Source organism: Coffea arabica, chromosome 2c (assembly GCF_036785885.1).
Source record: "Coffea arabica cultivar ET-39 chromosome 2c, Coffea Arabica ET-39 HiFi, whole genome shotgun sequence".
Lineage (NCBI taxonomy): Eukaryota > Viridiplantae > Streptophyta > Magnoliopsida > Gentianales > Rubiaceae > Coffea > Coffea arabica.
This window is the reverse complement of record NC_092312.1, coordinates 50,125,908-50,147,413: the sequence shown is the minus strand read 5'-3', so window position 1 is coordinate 50,147,413 and position 21,506 is coordinate 50,125,908. Positions and strand designations below refer to the sequence as shown.

Below are 21,506 nucleotides of genomic sequence, written 5' to 3'. Positions count from 1 at the left end.
TTCGCAATCCAAACTTATCCCAATATTACGCGAGATCTTAACTTATCGTAAAGGTGTCACTCATTGGTATTCGGGGACAAGAATCCAAAAATATGATAATTCACCACTCAAGCTGGCCAGGCTCAAGAGCAAATCACCCGTATTAGAGATTCCTACCCAACATACATATCTAAGGTCCCCAACAATAGACAATTGTTCCATACTTAACAAGTCAATTCCCACAGTCCGAGAACCTTCTCCCGGCACGAGCTCAAAAGGAGCTCTGATACCATATGTGACGACCCCACCTCCCCCTAAGGCGTACCAGAGGGTTTGGCGGACCGCCTGCCCAGCTCTCGCCAGGACTCACTCACTAAAATCATGTGCACACACCCCAAGCACCATTAATAATATCTGCAATCCCAGCTTATAATTTACATTGATAGAAACCAAAGTACAAAGTCTTGATATACTTAAACTAGTTCAAAATATATACAATCAAAGTACAAATGTTCCATTCGAGGAATAGCGCGAGTACAAAACCAAAATTCAAAACACAGTCTAAAGTAACTAGACTACGCTAGCCTTTACATCTCTTATGCCTCGCTCGTACCCCCTGTAAGGAGAACAAATAACGTGGTATGAGCTAAAAGCCCAGTGAGGTTCCAAATAGCAAATTGACCATTATTTATAAATACAAGTTTTCGATTTAGCAAGGTAACGTGCATGAAGAGTTCATAAAAGTGAGCAATAACACTTCAAGTAGCAATCTCAAAATGAGCGAGTATAAAAATTTTCATAAGAAACAATCATCCAATAAACAATAATCATTTCCAGCATAAGGATACGGATAGCTCTCAGGAGCCAACTTCCATTCATCATCAGGAGCTTGATCACGTAGTAGTTGACACTCCGTCAACTTTCAAGTAAAGAAACCGATCCAGTAGAACACCACTTAAACGACTCTCCGTCCACCGTTCAACCCCCAGCTGGGCCCAAAATCCTCAAGAACACGGGTGGTAATACTCGAGTATACCGATTAGTCGAGGAGATATCACTCCACTCGACAATACAAGAGACCCAGGGTTCGTTACCCAATCGACCAAGCCCTTGCCGGCTCGACTAGAGTAACTCGCCACAGGGTTTCTGGAATTCCAGGAAGTGCGCGCATCATAAACAAGTATATCAAGTCAATTGCAACAATAAACAAGTATATCACGTAAGGGCAAGTGCGATAAAGTACACTCTTGCCCTAACAATTCACGCATGTGGCATGTAATCATATTGGCACGTATCAAGTACAAGTATCAAGTTCAATTCAGTATTTGAAAGCACTCACCAAAAGATATAGTGCCTTTACTGGTCACTTTCAGGTTATATTCCGAGTTCGGAGTCCAAATCTGCGATAAAACTCAGTTTGAGAACTTTGAAACATGACTAGAGTTCGAAACTTAGACGTTTCGTTCAATAAAATCAAGAATTTGAAATTCACTCGGATAGTAGTCGTGAAACACTTGCTCACTTTTTTAAACGGTAAAACTTTGTAACATTTATACTTGAAAATGCCACGCGAGTCGAAAGTACAAGAGAAACATATTCCAAATAGTCATTATTTCATTTCTCAAGGGTACAAGCTCGGCCAAGTCCTTCCTTATATACCTCGGAACAAGAATACTCAAGTACCCTAGATGGTTCAAGCAGTAATCACTCTTAACCCTTACTCAAGTTGCAAGTAGTTCTCTAGTTTTCGAGCGTAAATTTGGGCAGCATGCCCTTTGTGTTTACCTAATTTTCCAGCCTTTTAGGCTTCATTGTTTTTCTCAAACACAACCCAACATTATACATCTCAGCCATTCATGTCAAGAGCCGTTCCATAGGCTCACAATATCATAATAATAAGATTCACAACAGTAGCAAGTACAGAAGTTCAATGTGGCACAAAACAGATTTGACGTACAAATGCGGAAATAACATATCCGAGGCTACGCTTATCGGATTGAGGCGTAACCTATGCCGTTTCGAAGCTAAGACACAGAGATACAATGTTCATGAAGGTCACTTAGTCCAGTTTCTAATGTAAATTGGTCAAATTCTCCAATTACCAAACCAGAAATCAATTCACCGGCTGTTTAAATGCAGAACACTGTAATGGACATAACTCAGTGTACACAAGTCCGAATCAGGTGTTCTTAGAGGCATTTTAAAGCTACTTCAGAGCACTACAACTTTCATGTTTTGGTCCAGAGCTAAATCAGAATGGATCCTGGTCAAAAATCGTGATAAACTGGACTGAACTGAAGAAACGGACTACTGGGAAATTCTTAAAGCAGTAGGGGTATTTTGGACTTTTCACGTTCTGCGTTGCTCCGATTGAGCTGAAATTTTGTAGGCACCTATAAAACACCATTCTCTACAACTTTCCTTCTTTGACCAAAGGCCAATTCGGCCTCTAACATACAGATACAATTTCGGACAGAATGCTTGGGAAATTTTCCAGAAATCTGGAATTTTTAGCTCTAAGTGTAGTTTCCTCAAATTTCTGGTTCCAATCACCACTAAACAACCTTATATAACTTTAATTGCAACATTCATGCATCATACATCAACTTGAGCAGAAAATCAGGAACCCTAGTTCATCAAATAAATTGGGGAAAACTACTAAAACATGCTCATCATCCATAATCTCACCATAAAATCAAGTTACTAGGCTTAATATAACAAGATTAGAAGTAAAACTTGGAGAGATAAACTCTCTTACCTTGAATAAAAGTCACCAAGAGTAGCACAAGCTCTCCCCTTCAAGAATCACACCACAACTCACTAGCTAGTCACTCAAGAACAAGTTTAATCGGTTTATTTTGTTTGATTTCTCCCTAAGTTGTTGGATTGAAGATGAAATGAAGGAGTTTTTTTTTCTTCTTGTTGTTCCTCCCCTCTCTCTCTCTCGGTTCTTATGCAGAAATATGGAGGAAGATGAGGCTTGGTTTGTCTTATATGGAAGTAAGAGGTTAAGGGTAATTGTGTCCACAATTTTTGGCCAACACTTGGCCTATTCTTGTCCACAAAATTTTTCTCTTTCTTTCCTTGTATTTGAGCCACAATTTCGGTCAAGCTATAATCATGAGGGGGAAGATATTTTGTTCAAGTTCAATAAATTTGTTTGGTAAGCAAAAATGGTGGTCAAGCGGTGCGTTCAATCGGTAATGCGCGGGACCCGCCGGTTCGCGCCGTTTTTCTTAAAAACACCCGTACTAGAGTTTTTACTTTCCATTCACTAACCTTACCTCATTGCTACTACTCACATATTATTTCTCACTTAAAAGTCACTTTTAATCATCAAATTGATCCTTGGCCAGTACCGAAAATTCATCCGGCGGAAAAATCACAAAACCCTAATTTTGCTCAAATCTTGAAACCGAAGTGTAAAACCTTATTTTCTAGGTTTATTTACTCTTATAGTTGAACAATTGGATAGTAGAGCTTTAATAAATAATAATTTTCAAATAAAAGGAAATTTTTAAGAAAACGTGAGGAATTTTCCAATTCCAGTAATTAAAATTAGGGTTTCAATTAAAATATGAGAGATTTAGGAAAACCGGTTAGTCACAAGTAAACTAGGGTTTTTGGCTACCATATTAGGGTTTCTAGTCTTTTTTTTTAAAACAAAATTAGGTTTTAAATCAAACCCAAAGAAATACACTTTAATATTTTCTTCACAAACAACCTCCTAATATTCGGGATGTTACAACCTCCCCTCCTTAAAAGAATTTCGTCCTCGAAATTCATACATGCACTTCGAATAACGTAGGGTATTTCCCTTATATATTCATTTCCGGCTCCCAGGTCTCACTATAGCCAAAACTTAGGGAAACAATAGAAATCACGAATCGTACCTTCTACTATCTCTGTTGGTTCAGGTACTGCCTGTTGGTTCAAGGCATACGCTCTAGCTGGCACTCTTGGCTTAGTCCCTCCTACACTTGCTTGTTCAGGGTTTAGGCGTGATCTACGGGGACAGGTTGCAAGCTGGTGTTCGGTGCTACCACACCATAAACATTTTCCCGCCTTTCGCCAACAATCACTCTCCACGTGATTGGCCTTCCCACAGTACCCGCAAGGTACTTGAGGGGTTGAGGTCTGACCTCCTTGTGAGGCACCTCTTGCTTGACCCCAGCCACGCGAAGCTCCTCTTGGAGTACTTTCCTTAGACGTCCTTGAAATTTTCTCACTACCATCTTCTCGACCTATCTTAGAAGGTGGCATATCTAAATCACGTTGTCCTTGCCTTTGACTTCCACCAGGCGCACCTCTCCTTTTTGCATGGAAAGCTCTCACTTGTGCCCTAGCAGTCTCTATCCTCAAGGCTTTCTCCAGAACCTCTGTGAATGTATTAATTTGGACCGCCGCTAAGGCTTCTTGTAATTCCACATTTAACCCTTGTATAAACCTTCGTACTTTCCTTGGTTCCGTGGCAATCAATTCGGGAGCGAATTTAGACAATTTGGTAAACTGGGTCTCATACTCAGTTACACTCATCAGCCCCTGACGGAGTTTAATGAATTCGTCCTCTCTCTTCTCCTGGACGATGGGTGGAAGGTATTTTTTGTTGAAGTCCCGTACAAAGTTTAGCCAAGTCCAGGCAGTTCCCTCTCTCTCCCACTTGGCCCTCACTACATTCCACCAAGCCCTAGCTGGCCCCTCAAACTGAAATACAGCAAATTGGACTTGTCTCTCCTCAGTATAGTTTAGGGCAGCAAAGATATTTATCATGGCCTCCAGCCATTTCTCAGCCTCATACGGGTCTGGCCCTCCTAAAAACTTGGGTGGGGAGAACTTCTGGAATCTCTCCAAGGCTCTATCTTGCCCCGAATCAGGGTCTCTAGGTTGATTTACAGAACCTTGACCCTGTTGCTCCACCAACCGAGTCAAAATATTAGTCATCTGTTGGATGGCAGTGGCCACCTGATCTCCCCCGGCAGTCTGGGGTTCAGGTTGCTGCTCAACCGCTGCCTCCCTCTCCTCTCTCGGTTCTGGCACCGGTTCCTGTGCTTGTTCACCTTCACGGCCTCGCCTAGAACCGCGTTCTCGGTTAGTTTTCTTGGTTCGACTTCTTTTATCCTCCATGTTTCGCAGCTAACCCACTTTAACAATATAACCAACTAATTAATGATAGAATATAACTACTAAATAACTATAGAAATATAAACAACATAAAACAGAATTTTGCAAGTCATAAACCCCTCTAAATCATAAAACAAGGCAATACAACACATTCGATCAAAACAAGTCACATAACTTATAGAGCATTAACCCTAGGTATCGCTCAGGCACTACACTTAATCAAGGCTCTAAACACGTGAATCAGAAGGATCCCAAATCCCATGAATATCTTCAATATTTTTCAAGTCCAGACTATTCGTATTCCCTGTGCCTTTGCTTTCGCAATCCAAACTTATCCCAATATTACGCGAGATCTTAACTTATCGTAAAGGTGTCACTCATTGGTATTCGGGGACAAGAATCCAAAAATATGATAATTCACCACTCAAGCTGGCCAGGCTCAAGAGCAAATCACCCGTATTAGAGATTCCTACCCAACATACATATCTAAGGTCCCCAACAATAGACAATTGTTCCATACTTAACAAGTCAATTCCCACAGTCCGAGAACCTTCTCCCGGCACGAGCTCAAAAGGAGCTCTGATACCATATGTGACGACCCCACCTCCCCCTAAGGCGTACCAGAGGGTTTGGCGGACCGCCTGCCCAGCTCTCGCCAGGACTCACTCACTAAAATCATGTGCACACACCCCAAGCACCATTAATAATATCTGCAATCCCAGCTTATAATTTACATTGATAGAAACCAAAGTACAAAGTCTTGATATACTTAAACTAGTTCAAAATATATACAATCAAAGTACAAATGTTCCATTCGAGGAATAGCGCGAGTACAAAACCAAAATTCAAAACACAGTCTAAAGTAACTAGACTACGCTAGCCTTTACATCTCTTATGCCTCGCTCGTACCCCCTGTAAGGAGAACAAATAACGTGGTATGAGCTAAAAGCCCAGTGAGGTTCCAAATAGCAAATTGACCATTATTTATAAATACAAGTTTTCGATTTAGCAAGGTAACGTGCATGAAGAGTTCATAAAAGTGAGCAATAACACTTCAAGTAGCAATCTCAAAATGAGCGAGTATAAAAATTTTCATAAGAAACAATCATCCAATAAACAATAATCATTTCCAGCATAAGGATACGGATAGCTCTCAGGAGCCAACTTCCATTCATCATCAGGAGCTTGATCACGTAGTAGTTGACACTCCGTCAACTTTCAAGTAAAGAAACCGATCCAGTAGAACACCACTTAAACGACTCTCCGTCCACCGTTCAACCCCCAGCTGGGCCCAAAATCCTCAAGAACACGGGTGGTAATACTCGAGTATACCGATTAGTCGAGGAGATATCACTCCACTCGACAATACAAGAGACCCAGGGTTCGTTACCCAATCGACCAAGCCCTTGCCGGCTCGACTAGAGTAACTCGCCACAGGGTTTCTGGAATTCCAGGAAGTGCGCGCATCATAAACAAGTATATCAAGTCAATTGCAACAATAAACAAGTATATCACGTAAGGGCAAGTGCGATAAAGTACACTCTTGCCCTAACAATTCACGCATGTGGCATGTAATCATATTGGCACGTATCAAGTACAAGTATCAAGTTCAATTCAGTATTTGAAAGCACTCACCAAAAGATATAGTGCCTTTACTGGTCACTTTCAGGTTATATTCCGAGTTCGGAGTCCAAATCTGCGATAAAACTCAGTTTGAGAACTTTGAAACATGACTAGAGTTCGAAACTTAGACGTTTCGTTCAATAAAATCAAGAATTTGAAATTCACTCGGATAGTAGTCGTGAAACACTTGCTCACTTTTTTAAACGGTAAAACTTTGTAACATTTATACTTGAAAATGCCACGCGAGTCGAAAGTACAAGAGAAACATATTCCAAATAGTCATTATTTCATTTCTCAAGGGTACAAGCTCGGCCAAGTCCTTCCTTATATACCTCGGAACAAGAATACTCAAGTACCCTAGATGGTTCAAGCAGTAATCACTCTTAACCCTTACTCAAGTTGCAAGTAGTTCTCTAGTTTTCGAGCGTAAATTTGGGCAGCATGCCCTTTGTGTTTACCTAATTTTCCAGCCTTTTAGGCTTCATTGTTTTTCTCAAACACAACCCAACATTATACATCTCAGCCATTCATGTCAAGAGCCGTTCCATAGGCTCACAATATCATAATAATAAGATTCACAACAGTAGCAAGTACAGAAGTTCAATGTGGCACAAAACAGATTTGACGTACAAATGCGGAAATAACATATCCGAGGCTACGCTTATCGGATTGAGGCGTAACCTATGCCGTTTCGAAGCTAAGACACAGAGCTACAATGTTCATGAAGGTCACTTAGTCCAGTTTGTGAGGACTCGCAAAAACTATTATTTTATGCCTAATTTATGGCTTAATAAATTATTTAATTGGATTTTATTTCCAAGGAATATTTTCTAGTCTTATTAGACCTAAATACATGGTAATATAACTTCGTTATATTTTTAAAATGATTCGTTTCGAAATTAATTTCCTAGAGCGCGTTTAGTAAAAATAGTGAATAGTACTTGGAGATTTTATCCGCGTATTAGCACAATAAGCTTGGAATATTGGAGACTTGTACCATGGTCCTAAAATAGGTAATTTTAAGCATAAATATTCAAGTGATAGTTAGTAGTGCAATCGTTATAAGAATTTTTCGAAAGTTTCGCGTTATAGCGGTAAAATGGGCGGTACGCGTTTTCACACGCGCGACTTTATTTGAGGAACTTTAGACCCTTGTTTCGAGACAATTAAGAGTGAATAATATCTATATTAACATGAGTGCATTAGAGGTTTAGTGCACTAGTGAACCAAACGCGCGAGAAATCAAGTCCAAACGCACCCTAAATTACACTATTTCGAGTTGACTTTGAGGTGCATTTTGCACCACACAAAGAATCTTCCTTTGGAAGCCAATTGCATCAGCACTCTCTCTCTCTCTTCACCTCACTTGGCCGAACAACAAGAAGGAGAAGAGCTCTCCATTGTCTTCATTTTTCATCTTCAATCCATGCACCAAAATCCACCCAAATCACACCAAACTTGGAGATCTCTTAGCAAACCACTTGGAGACTACATTTAGCTAACAAAAGGCTGCATCTTCACGGTTTCTTGGAGCTTCAAGAGGGCCGAAATTTTCTGGTCTTGCACACCTAAGGAAGAGGTAATGATCAACCCATGAATTCTTGTCTTTTGGAGGTTATATAGCAAGATTAAGCTCATGCATGCACTTAGTTACTTGTTTATGGTGTAAAAATGTGATTGTGGGCTCTTGGAATTCCCACACTTGGGTTGTTGTTGCTGATGTGATGATTAATGGTGATTATATTGTTGGTTTAGTGATTATAATGATGCATTAGTGATGGGTAATTAGTGGAAACTTCATTGGGTGTAAGAAGCTAAACTTTCCGATTTTGCCCCTGCTATGTTCGGCCATTTCCAGGCCAAATTTTAATGGTTTAATGGCTTGGATTGGATGTTTATAGGATGTATTTGATGTGTGAAAAATTTCATTGGAAAATATTGGGGTTTGATGGAGCAAATGAATTTTTGTTCGAAACCAGCAAATCTGGAAAACTGATTCGCGTATGCTCTGACCAGCAGTAGTAATTTGGCCATAACTCTGTCCTCGGATGTCGAAATCATGTGCCGTCGGTGGCGTTTGAAACTAGACATTCCTAGCTTTAATTTGGTATATAATGCACGTTCTGATTCCTTGTGAGCAAGCCGAACCAAATGTTTTAAGTTCGCTGTCCTGTTGCTCTGTTCATCTGGAATGAAGTGTTCAGGCAGCAACTTGATGCCCAAATTTGAACCAGATGGGTGCCGAATTTGGAAATGATTTCTTCTGTGATATTTTAACTCTATGAATGTATTTTCCAACGGCGTAAGCCATGCTCGATTTCGAGCTATAATGACTGAGTTGTGACTGAATCAAGTGAACTGCTCTGTTTTGGAAAACCCTAATGTTGGGACTGGTTTGGAACCAAATCTTGGAATGAACTTGTTAGTTGATGTTTTAGTATTAAACACTTACCAAAGATATTATGGGTGTATCTTAGACCCTTATTTCACAAATGAACCATGGTTGGATAACTTTCTTGGTTAGACGATTGCAAATTGGGAAATGCAAGTCAAAGGCAGTTTGCCTTAGGATTTTCTTGAACTTCGGTTGGCTCATTAACTACCTTACCGAAGGTATTTTTCCCCGAAATTCGATAGAGAGATACCTTCCATATAGTATTGAAACACTGCCAATTTTGGTGCCAATTCAAGTTCGTTTCGATACCTAATTAAAATTCCAAAGTTGGGGGTTCAAATCTGGAAATTCTTCTCCAGTCTTGAATTTGCTCAACTTCGGGCTACCGTATCTCGGTGCTCGAAACTCCGATTCTTGATCCGCTTGTTTTTTTCATACACTTCACTTGCAACACTAATTGAGCTGAAAATTTCAGAGGCCGGTTTGCAACGTACGAATCGTGCCGAATTTTCAAAGTTGGCCAAAAACCAACTTCGTTCTGCCATGAAAACCGACCCTGCATCTTCAAGCTCATTTTCGACCACTTTTCACTTTGATTCATGGAAAAGTGTCTTCTAGAAACTTATAGTACTCTCTAAGAGGTTTCCAACGGTATAAAGTTTTCCAATTTTTGACTTATACCGAGCGAGTTACGATTTTTCAAAGATTTATCATAAAACTGGAAAATTTTCCAATTCCAAGAAAATAGAGTTTTTCAAAAAACTCTTTATTCTTTTATATTCTTAAACGTTTTGCTTACGATTTTCATGATAAAAAACTCAAATAATATTATACCTAATAAAAGGCAAGTTGAACCTCGATTTACGTGTAATTGAGGTTCCTTTTTGCAAAATAATTCTTAGATTGTACTAGTGTACAATCTTTCTTGATAAGTGGGTTAATTGTGTGATTATCCACTACTAATTTGCCAGGCACACAAGGAGACCTTCAAGAGGATCTCACCGTGGACACTTGAACTTCCGGAAAATAATTCTTGTTGAATAGCTCGGTGAGTGTCAAGTGTGTGAATTTTGATACTTGTTTAATTGTGGTATTTGTTGAAAGTTTAAAAATTAAGGGCGGGTGTGTACTTTATCGCACTCGTTCTAATTTCAAATGAATGAATGGAATGTCTTGAATGAATGAATGAAATGAAATGTTATGTCATGAATGCTTGTGTCGTTGGAGTGAACCTCCTCGACTTTCAAATGAATGGGGGACGCCCAAACTCATAGGCCGTCCTTAGACTCGAGCCAGCAATGGGCTTGGTCGGGGATTCGAACGAGCCATGAGATTATAAGCTCGACCTAATAAGAGGTCTTGCTTGGCATACTTGTAGAGTATCGCCCAATAATAGACTTGTGGGCCCTTGAGGTGTACGGTGGACGGAGGGAAGTAAGTGGTGATCTACGGAAATGGAAATACCGACCCGGTTGACAGGAGGGTCAATGCGGGAAGGTATACGAATGACAACGGCAGATCGAGTGGAACTTAGCTCCTGAGAGCTACTATATCCTTGAATTGTTTCTGATTACTTTTCCTGTTTGAATAATTGATTATTGAAAAGACATGGTTTTATTTATTAAATTTGGGTTTGTTATTTGATTAAGTGCTTGCATGTGTGTTCTTGGCCTCACGAGCGTTAGCTCACCCTATAGTTTTGTTTTCCTTAACAGGACCGACTCTTGGAGAGATATGGAGAAACCATCCGTTGTAATTTTGTTAAGACTCCTGTTATATATTTTGACTAGGCCCTGGTTTGGGTTGTACTTTTGGAAATTGTAAAATTGAAAGATTTGGGCCCTGATGTGTACTTTGAATTTAAGTCGTTGCATGATTTACCGATGTACTGGTTATACATTAAGTGACTTCTCAAGCTTGAACGCTTCCGCATTATTGTATTCATATTGTTCTCATCGAAGAGATTAGTTCGGTTTGAAATCGAATGGAATTGCTTGAGTCCTGGCGTGAGCTGGGCAGGCGTCCGCGGATACCCTTTGGTCCGCCTTAGGGAGATGTGGGGCGTCACACAGTTTCTAATGTAAATTGGTCAAATTCTCCAATTACCAAACCAGAAATCAATTCACCGGCTGTTTAAATGCAGAACACTGTAATGGACATAACTCAGTGTACACAAGTCCGAATCAGGTGTTCTTAGAGGCATTTTAAAGCTACTTCAGAGCACTACAACTTTCATGTTTTGGTCCAGAGCTAAATCAGAATGGATCCTGGTCAAAAATCGTGATAAACTGGACTGAACTGAAGAAACGGACTACTGGGAAATTCTTAAAGCAGTAGGGGTATTTTGGACTTTTCACGTTCTGCGTTGCTCCGATTGATCTGAAATTTTGTAGGCACCTATAAAATACCATTCTCTACAACTTTCCTTCTTTGACCAAAGGCCAATTCGGCCTCTAACATACAGATACAATTTCGGACAGAATGCTTGGGAAATTTTCCAGAAATCTGGAATTTTTAGCTCTAAGTGTAGTTTCCTCAAATTTCTGGTTCCAATCACCACTAAACAACCTTATATAACTTTAATTGCAACATTCATGCATCATACATCAACTTGAGCAGAAAATCAGGAACCCTAGTTCATCAAATAAATTGGGGAAAACTACTAAAACATGCTCATCATCCATAATCTCACCATAAAATCAAGTTACTAGGCTTAATATAACAAGATTAGAAGTAAAACTTGGAGAGATAAACTCTCTTACCTTGAATAAAAGTCACCAAGAGTAGCACAAGCTCTCCCCTTCAAGAATCACACCACAACTCACTAGCTAGTCACTCAAGAACAAGTTTAATCGGTTTATTTTGTTTGATTTCTCCCTAAGTTGTTGGATTGAAGATGAAATGAAGGAGTTTTTTTTTCTTCTTGTTGTTCCTCCCCTCTCTCTCTCTCGGTTCTTATGCAGAAATATGGAGGAAGATGAGGCTTGGTTTGTCTTATATGGAAGTAAGAGGTTAAGGGTAATTGTGTCCACAATTTTTGGCCAACACTTGGCCTATTCTTGTCCACAAAATTTTTCTCTTTCTTTCCTTGTATTTGAGCCACAATTTCGGTCAAGCTATAATCATGAGGGGGAAGATATTTTGTTCAAGTTCAATAAATTTGTTTGGTAAGCAAAAATGGTGGTCAAGCGGTGCGTTCAATCGGTAATGCGCTGGACCCGCCGGTTCGCGCCTTTTTTCTTAAAAACACCCGTACTAGAGTTTTTACTTTCCATTCACTAACCTTACCTCATTGCTACTACTCACATATTATTTCTCACTTAAAAGTCACTTTTAAATCATCAAATTGATCCTTGGCCAGTACCGAAAATTCATCCGGCGGAAAAATCACAAAACCCTAATTTTGCTCAAATCTTGAAACCGAAGTGTAAAACCTTATTTTCTAGGTTTATTTACTCTTATAGTTGAACAATTGGATAGTAGAGCTTTAATAAATAATAATTTTCAAATAAAAGGAAATTTTTAAGAAAACGTGAGGAATTTTCCAATTCCAGTAATTAAAATTAGGGTTTCAATTAAAATATGAGAGATTTAGGAAAACCGGTTAGTCACAAGTAAACTGGGGTTTTTGGCTACCATATTAGGGTTTCTAGTCTTTTATTAAAACAAAATTAGGTTTTAAATCAAACCCAAAGAAATACACTTTAATATTTTCTTCACAAACAACCTCCTAATATTCGGGATGTTACAACCTCCCCTCCTAATATGACTTAATATGTGCCTGTCGCGTGAGGCTGCTAGAAACTCAAAGTTTCAGGGGTTGAAAGGTTTTTTTTGCGAGGATAGCTTGCTGTCGATGCTTTCTTTATGTCGGTTATTTGTTGTTTTTGGTTGTGTGTAAACCTAGAGTTTGGGCTATGATCGAAGGTTTGTTAAAAAAACAGATTTCTGGTTGCCGAAAGTTGCATGAAGCTGCGTTAGTTTCCATGTTTTCTTTTTGATTTCCATAACAATCCACAAGCTGGATTTTCGTACCTTGTTTGCATGCTGAATCTTGTGCTAATCATGGTCGTAAAGGATTTGATGTGGTTTGGGATTTTCTTGTTTGATAAACTTTGTCACTTTTCTTGTTTGAGCAAGCTGCCGAAATTTGCAGCAGAAATTGCAGAAGCAATGACAGCTTCGAATGGCTAGCAATTTACGTATGCATGCATAAAAAAAAGAAGAAAAATTGCAGTCCAACCCCTTGGCTTCTATCTAATGCCACTATGACCCAGAAAATTGAGAAAACTAATCAATTGGGTCCCTCTGATTTTTGCAGCAATGCATTATGGCCCAATTACATTCCATGTTCTTGCAATTAGGTCCTAAGATATTTGCATTTGAATCATTCATACTCCTTTTCTTTGCCTTTGGATCTTTGAAGTTACTAAAAGTGTTTGATTAAGCTTGAATGCTTGGCTAGTGTTCACATTTGAGTCTTTGGTAGCATTAATGTTTCAATTCAATTGCTTGTTTGCCTTCATTGGTTACCATGTTTTACTAAGGTGATACTTAATGCAAGAGCTTAAGAACTTTGTGTCCAAATAAGCTTGTGTTCGCCTATCTTCTTAAATTTTCTGAAATAAATTGGCTTTGGCCTTTTTCTTGCTCTTTGACTTTCAAAGTTTCTAAAATGTTTCAATTGGCTTTGAATGGTTGATTAATGCTTGCAATTGAGTCCTTGGTGGATTCCTTTATTGAAAATTATGTATAGTTTGATTTCATTTAAATTGCAATTAGGAGAGTTTTGGTGATTTTGTTATACTTTACTGTTTGAGGTACCGTGACCTTTTTATTGTTTTGAAGCCATTTTTACTTCATTTGATTACCATCGAGGGGGAGGTATAATTTCTTTTATCTTTTGTGTCTCTCCTATGTGATCCAACGTGCTACGTGAGAATTGCATGTCTACTTGCTTTACTAGTTTTTCCTTAATTCTTTTATTTCATTTACTCTTGCGTTTCATTAAGTTATTCTTTTAATGGGGTATGTGTACACCTCCTGGCTTGTAATAGATAGGGCTTTGGCGAGCAGTTTGGTCCATTTTCCCCTTCCCCTTTTGTTTTAGTTAGTGAATGTAAAGTTCATTAGCTTGGTTGCATGCTTATGTGTTACGTGCTACTTGCTTTATTAGGTTTTGCATCTAGTCGAGCATGTTAAGTGTTACGTGCTACGTGTTTATGAGTGTTTGGCATGTCTACTAGCTTTCTGTAGTGTAGATGAATGGAATGGATGAATGTACGTTTCCACTAGTCCAACGCTAGTCGGAATTCATAGAATGGCTAGTCCAACGCTAGACCCTTAGGGATTTCCCCTCGTTAGTACATATTTGCATGTTCATTACATGTCATGCATTCTTTTTAGTTTTGTCATTTTTTGCATGCCCCCGACTCCCTTTCCCCTCACTTTAGGACTTGCATCTCATGCTAGTTAGGGTACATTTGCCTGAAGAGTCCCCTTCTGATAAGGGAAACGAGCGAGTGTGGCTACTCGATAGCCTTAGCACGCTAGTTTTGCTTTCTAATCAAAGGGAAAATCGAAGTCGAAAAGTTAGTAGTCATTCCCATACCCGACCTGATGCATTCCTTTAGGTTCATTCATTCTCATTTATCACTTACTCATTTTTTTTTTCCAATTCACATTTCCTCATCACTTTTCCTTTCCTTATTGTTCAATTTGATTTCTACTTCACAAAATTGCACTTAATTACACCTATATGCACTTATCACTATATTTCATACACTTGCACACAAACACTTGGATTTTTCATACAATTTCACACGTTCACCTTTTTATACACTTGCACACTTGCACTTTAGCCATCATTTGCATTAATCGACCTCTATAAGGTTTTCCTTTATTGGCCGCCACAATTCATGTGGTTGGGACCAAAAACCTTACAAGAGACATTTTAGAATTTAGATTTGCATTTTTTCCTTCTTTTTGCATTCATGTAGGGCATCCAAATGTAATAAATTCTTTGGTTAAAACAAGAAAATCTTTGATTAAATCATGCAACTAGCCTTGGCTAGGTCAAAGGGGTGCCTTGGATTTTATCCTTGCCTTCCCCTTTGTCAAATGTGACTCCCGAACCTTTTTTCATTGGTTTACGTAGATTAGGAGTCGTTTAAAAAGGGTTTCTCACTACTTTTTCCTATTTTTCTTTAAAAATAAATTTTTTAGGTGACTTGGTACACCTTAACTCATTACCAAGTGGCGACTCCGATTTTGATTTCAAAAACCCTTTTTAAACTACATTTTGGGTCAAATCGTCGCATTCTCAAAACCCCATTTAGACCCATTTTTCTTTTAAATCTCAATTCATTTTTCAATCACACACAAATACATTTTTTTAAACCATTTTATTTTATTTATCAAAAAATGGGGCGCGACAGTTGGCGACTCCACTGGGGATATTCGAGAATCCGAGCAAATTTGATTTAATCAATCTTTTTCTTCTTCTAAACCTTTTTATTTATCACATTTGGGTGTTTTAGGGTTGCATTTTTTCCTTTTTTAGGATTTTGCATTTCACGCGTGTCCAACTAATCCCTCGACTCATGAATGTATGTTTGAATGAATGTTTACTTGTTATCTCGCGCTTGCATTGCATTTTGGGAGGTATGGGTCACCCTAGAGCCTCGCGTTGGTTCTTGACCCTTCCCCTCCAAACAAGCACTAGCATACGAGCATACGCTTTACTTCTTTTATCCCTTTTATTTTTCTTTAGTGGCTTGTCACGCCACTCCACCCTATTAGGATTAGGTGACTCACTTGGACATGTGATCACGACACGATGTGTGTGTAGCATGTTCCAATGGGTCACTCAATCTTCCGCTTAAAGCTATTGGTTGATAGCCTTTAGCTTTTGGTCGAAGATTGAGGTTTTGATAGATTCACTCAAACCGGTAGCCGTGACACGATGTGTGCGTAGCGGTGTTTGGGGAATCGCTCGAGCCACCGACAAAGAACCTTGGGATTGATGACCCTTGGTTTCTAAGTCTGAAGGCTCGGGGGCCTATGACCTATCGAGTCTAGATGCATTAGTAAGCCAAGCCTCATGCATCCATATTAGAATTGCCTAGGATAGAGTCAGCCTTATCCTGAACTAGGGACACTATTCACGAGGGGAGGGGTCCCAACCCTCTTTCCTTATTTATCTTTATTGCCTTATCTAATTGTCCAAATGTGTTATGTGATTATGTGTTGAGCTCACGTTTCCTTGTCTTTTGTCTTTTGCATTCACAAACATTAAGAGATAAAAGGTCTGGCATGACTTTTTTTTAGAACCTACCTTTGTAGACAGGCTATTGCACGTTTAAAGATTTTGGTATATTGCATGATTGCATGTCATTTTTAGGCTTACCCTGGCAGATAAAGGGTTCCTTAGGTCACGTTTCATTTCAAATTGCATTCTTTTCTTGCTTTAATAAATGGCATCATGCATAACCCTAGAAAGGGAATGCCACATAGGGAATCCCGTGTTTAGGAATAAGCCACCTTGTGTCTCGGATACTTAATCCAGTGAGACTTGCACGTTTACATTTTGTACCATCCAAAGGGGTAGTGCACAAGGTAAGGTAGGATCCGATCATTTTCATAGAGTGATCTTTGGAATATGAGCCTCTAATAATCACTTTTTGGCCATTTTATCAAAAATGGGTAAAAATCCCTTGCGTGAAGGACATTAATTTGAAGAGATGCGCGAATGATTCCTCCTATTGAGACGATAAATAAATTGAGGCCAAAATTTGATTTTTAGAAGGTCATAGACTAATGCACCTAAATAATTTTTGAAATAACCAATGGCCGGACAATTCAACCAATCCATTTTGCCAATTCATTCATTCATTTGACCAATTTACCCTTTTTAGGGTCATCCGGTCAATTTTTGAATAAATCATCAATTCGTTTGACCAATTTACCCTTTTTAGGGTCATCTGGTCGATTTTGAATAAATCATCAATTCATTTGACCAATTTACCCTTTATCAATTCATTTGACCAATTTACCCTTTTTAGGGTCATCCGGTCAATTTTTGAATAAATCATCAATTCATTTGACCAATTTACCCTTTTTAGGGTCATCTGGTCGATTTTGAAAAAATCGTCAACTCATTTGACCAATTTACCCTTTTTAGGGTCATTTGATCAATTTACCCTTTTTAGGGTCATTTGATCAATTTACCCTTTTTAGGGTCATTTGACCAATTTACCCTTTTTAGGGTCATCCGGTCGATTTTGAAAAAATCGTCAACTCATTTGACCAATTTACCCTTTTTAGGGTCACCTGGCCGATTTTGAATAAATCAAGTTGCGTTCAATCTATTTGATCAATTTACCCTTTTTAGGGTGATCTGATTAATTTTGGATAAGTTAAATTTCATTCAATTCATTTGACCTGTTTCCCTTTTTAGGGTAATCCGGTCGATTTTAAATAAATGGTCAATTTCATTCAACCCATTTGACTAATCAGGGTTTCAATTTCAAATTGGGAAATTTAGTCGATTTTTGAGAAAATCATCCATTGTATCCAGCCATTTGATCAGTTGGAGTTTTGACCCATGCTCCACTAAGAAAAGTTGTCAAAACGAATTCCAATCTCTTCGATAGGAAGTTCGTCAAGGTCAAACCTGTGCGTTTTTGCAAATTCTTGTATCAATCAAAAGCAATCAATCCCTTCGGACGATGTCCTCATTTTGATAGACGTCTCTTCTCATTTCAATTGACCAAATTTTTCAAAATTACTCCTCACTCAATGAGTTGATCGGATCCATCAGGTACGGTATAGTGCCTACCTCAGAGGATTGCATTTTCATGCTAGGCCTACCCTTGGCACAAAAAGGGTTCCCCCATAGGACATGCATCCGAATTTTCTGGATATCTACTAACTCTTGTCTTTTTCTTTTCCCTTTCTTTATTTTCTTTGGAATAACTAAGCGAGGATTGAATCTAAAGGCAATTTTTCAAAAATTCTCAGGTAATATTTAAACATAGCTTCTCGTCGAAGCCCCATCATAACGTGATCCCGTAGTCAAGTCCAAAGGAATCGTGTAAACATGAGTTCACAACCAGAACAGTCAGATAGGTCTGCTACTACCGCTCAACCCGAGACTGCAAGTTTGGGGATTCAGTTGACTGAGATGCTTACCAAGTTCGGAGAGATGGCGTCTGAGATGGCCGCTCAAAGGAAGTTGGATGATGAGCTAATTAGCAGCGGAGTTCAACCTGAACCTGTACCCGCCAGACAGCCTGAGCAAGAGCCATTTGTCCTACCTTCGGCCCACGCCACTATTACTGCATCATTCCCTATTGCACCTGAAGAAACTTTCACCTATCCCACCACAAATTTGCCATACACTTACCCTCCTCATCCTTCATTTTTTCTTACTCACATGCGAGGTCCACAACCCCAAATCACTTCAAATATACCACCTGAGCCACATACCTTTTATTACCCTGCTGCTGAGCCATTCCTGCCGGACCATACTTTTCAAACCAAGCCAGAAATGGGGGAATCTTCCGCTCCCGTTGATATGAAGCTGCTTAAGCGCCTTGATCGTTTTGATGAATTTATAAGGAAGAGTCAGGGGCTGAACAAGCAAGGAGTCCTGGATTACGATGAGCTTTGCCTTTTCCCGAATGTGCAATTGCCTGAGGGGTTCAAAACTCCGAAGTTTAACAAGTATGATGGGACGGGCAATCCCAAGACACACCTCCGACTGTTCGCCAACAAGTTGGGTAGGCCAACAGATGATGAAAATCTGCCTTTGAGGCTATTCCCAGAAAGTCTGGAGGGGGATGCACTCGACTGGTATTCCAAGCTGAAACCTGAAGAAGCAAAGACCTGGCTGGACCTGTCCAATGCGTTTGTAAAGCAGTATGAGTATAATTGCGAGCTGGCTCCAACACGAACCACGTTGGAAGGGACAAAGAGGAAGCCATCTGAAGATCACAAGACTTATGCCAAGAGGTGGAGGAAAATAGCTGCAAAAGTCGAGCCACCAATGACGGAAGACGAAATCATACGCACTTTCATTAAGGCACATGATCCGCCGTACTTTGAAGAAATTTTTCGCATGACTGGATGCTCATTTGCCGCAATTGTTAATAAGCTTGAGGAATTTGATGATTTCGTGAAGGCTGGAAAAATTGTTAATGTGTCTGCCCTAAAAACTCAAGTGGAAGCTTTGCAAAGCCAAGGAGGTAATGGGAAGAAGCAACAATTCAAAAAGCAAGAGGGGGAAACTACCTTCACCTGGAGTCAAAACCCTGTCCCAAGACCCAGACCTCAACAATACCCTACCTACTCAAACCCTTACCCCTACTACTCAAATCCTCGTCCTGTTTACCACACCAATATCACCCATCCTCAACCTCGCCCAAATTATGCCAACCCGCCTACAACTCCTTTCCAAATATTTCAACCAAGCTTTCAACAAACTCGTCCTTGACCCCCTTACCACCAAAGATTTTCCCCACCAAATAGACCCACCTACAACTATCCCCGACCCACTCAGACCTACAATCAAAGCCGTACCCGAACTTTTACTAACCTAGGCAGGCCTTTAGACCAATTGTATGAGCAATTGAAGGCTGCCAACAAAATAGGTGTGATTCCCCCTCCAATTTACCTTCATGGCATGCCTGCTGGGTACAATCCACATGCTATTTATACCTATCATTCGGGAGTACCTGGTCACTCAACCGTCGATTGCAGGGCACTCAAGCACAAAGTCCAAGACATGATCGAGGCAGGGGAAATAATGCTAAGGAAAAGAGGTGAACAAGGGCCGAGCATAAGTACAAATCCTTTCCCTGAACACAAGGACACCTTCGAAGCATCCACCTCCAATGACGAAATTTAAAAATCCTGAAGGAGCTTTGCATAATTTGAATGGCCGAGTATCTTCCCTCTCGAAGGGAATTTCGGTAAATTTAGGGGTTGTTATTTACTAAGGTTCACGAAAACCATTTCTTGCATATGTGAATAGCTTAATGAAAACATCTTTTGCAACTAAGTTTTTGTTTTGATTAGTTTTTCCATCAAATGCATAATTTGTTTTTTCTGTTTATTTGATTATTGTCCCGAATTTTTAATTCTTTTAGATGGCCAAAGATGGAATTATTTGACCATTTGAATATCACTGTTCTGGATTCCGATAATACCATTCATTCAAAAATTTCTTCGTGAAAAATTCCTTTGTTGAAAAGGTCACAAATTCTTTCGTTTGAAAATGCCAAAAATCCCTTCGTTGAAAAATCCCTTCTTTGAGAAGGACAAAAATCTCTTCTTTGAGAGACCCCTTCATGAAAAATCCCTTCATTGAGAAAGTCTTCATTGAGAAATTCCTTCATTGAGAAAGTCTTCATTGAGAAATTCCTTCATTGAGAAAGCCTTCATTGAGAAATCCCTTTATTAAGAATTCGTTCATTGAGGAAGCCTTCATTGAAAAATCTCTTCATTGAGAAAATCCCTTCTTTGCCAAGTTCGAAGCTGATTGATTAAAGCAGCGTCACCGACAATTGATTTTGATGGATGAAAAGCAGCTGAACGCCATGTGCCATGGCTAATGTTATCAAAGTGCGTGGCCTGTGTTCATAACAAAAAGGTCCGTCTCCGAGCCTTTAGAGAAGGAGAACAAAGAGTTAAAGCGAGTTTTGCCAATGCAAGATGAAGTCAAAGACGAATTTGATCTAAACTGGTAAGGACATTTGTCATTCAAAAAGGTGCCACCGAGTGGAGCACTTATCCTTGAAGAGATGGATGGGCAAACATTCTCTCAACCTATCAAATCAGACATGTGTAAGAAGTCTTTATTTTTGATTATGCAAATTTCTTTTGGGAAATCATGCAAGGGACGAGGTAAAAGTCAGGCCATCTTCCTTTCCAATCAAAACATTTCCTCCCTAGTTATCCCTTTTGAGCCATCAGAGCAGTAATTTTCGTTTGGCAGCCCCTGAGAGTTGCAAACCCCACTGGGGCCAATTTATTTTGAAAGAGATAATCAAAAGAAAAGAAAACCCTACACTGGGGCAAATTTATTTTGAAAGAGAAAGAAAAAGCAGAAAACCCTACACTGGGGCAAATTTTTGAAAAAGTCCAAAAGAATGGCAAAAGGCCAAAAGACAAATCAATCAAAAAGAGATGAAAGAAAAAGCAGAAAACCCTACACTGGGGCAAATTTAGCTTTGAAGAAAAATGCAAAAAAAGAAAAAGCAAAAAGAGAAAATTCAATCAAACTGGGGCAAATTTCCCTCAATTTCGTTTGAAATTGAAGATGATTTCAAATGATGTAATCTCATGTTATTTCACCTCTCATAAGAACAAATTGCGTTCAAGCCTT

At 39.4% G+C, this 21,506-nt stretch overlaps 2 long non-coding RNA genes across 2 annotated transcripts; both read right to left on the bottom strand.

Annotated features, from left to right (window-relative positions):
* Nucleotides 1-491: 491 nt before the first annotated feature.
* On the bottom strand, nucleotides 492-2,912 carry LOC140035979 (uncharacterized). The gene is made up of 3 exons (XR_011839874.1): nucleotides 2,738-2,912; nucleotides 1,319-1,379; nucleotides 492-595 (listed from the first exon to the last, which is right to left on the bottom strand). It is a non-coding gene; the product is annotated as an uncharacterized lncRNA (long non-coding RNA).
* Nucleotides 2,913-5,909: 2,997 nt separating this feature from the next.
* On the bottom strand, nucleotides 5,910-12,049 carry LOC140035978 (uncharacterized). The gene is made up of 3 exons (XR_011839873.1): nucleotides 11,881-12,049; nucleotides 6,736-6,796; nucleotides 5,910-6,012 (listed from the first exon to the last, which is right to left on the bottom strand). It is a non-coding gene; the product is annotated as an uncharacterized lncRNA (long non-coding RNA).
* Between the last annotated feature and the right edge of the window lie 9,457 nt (nucleotides 12,050-21,506).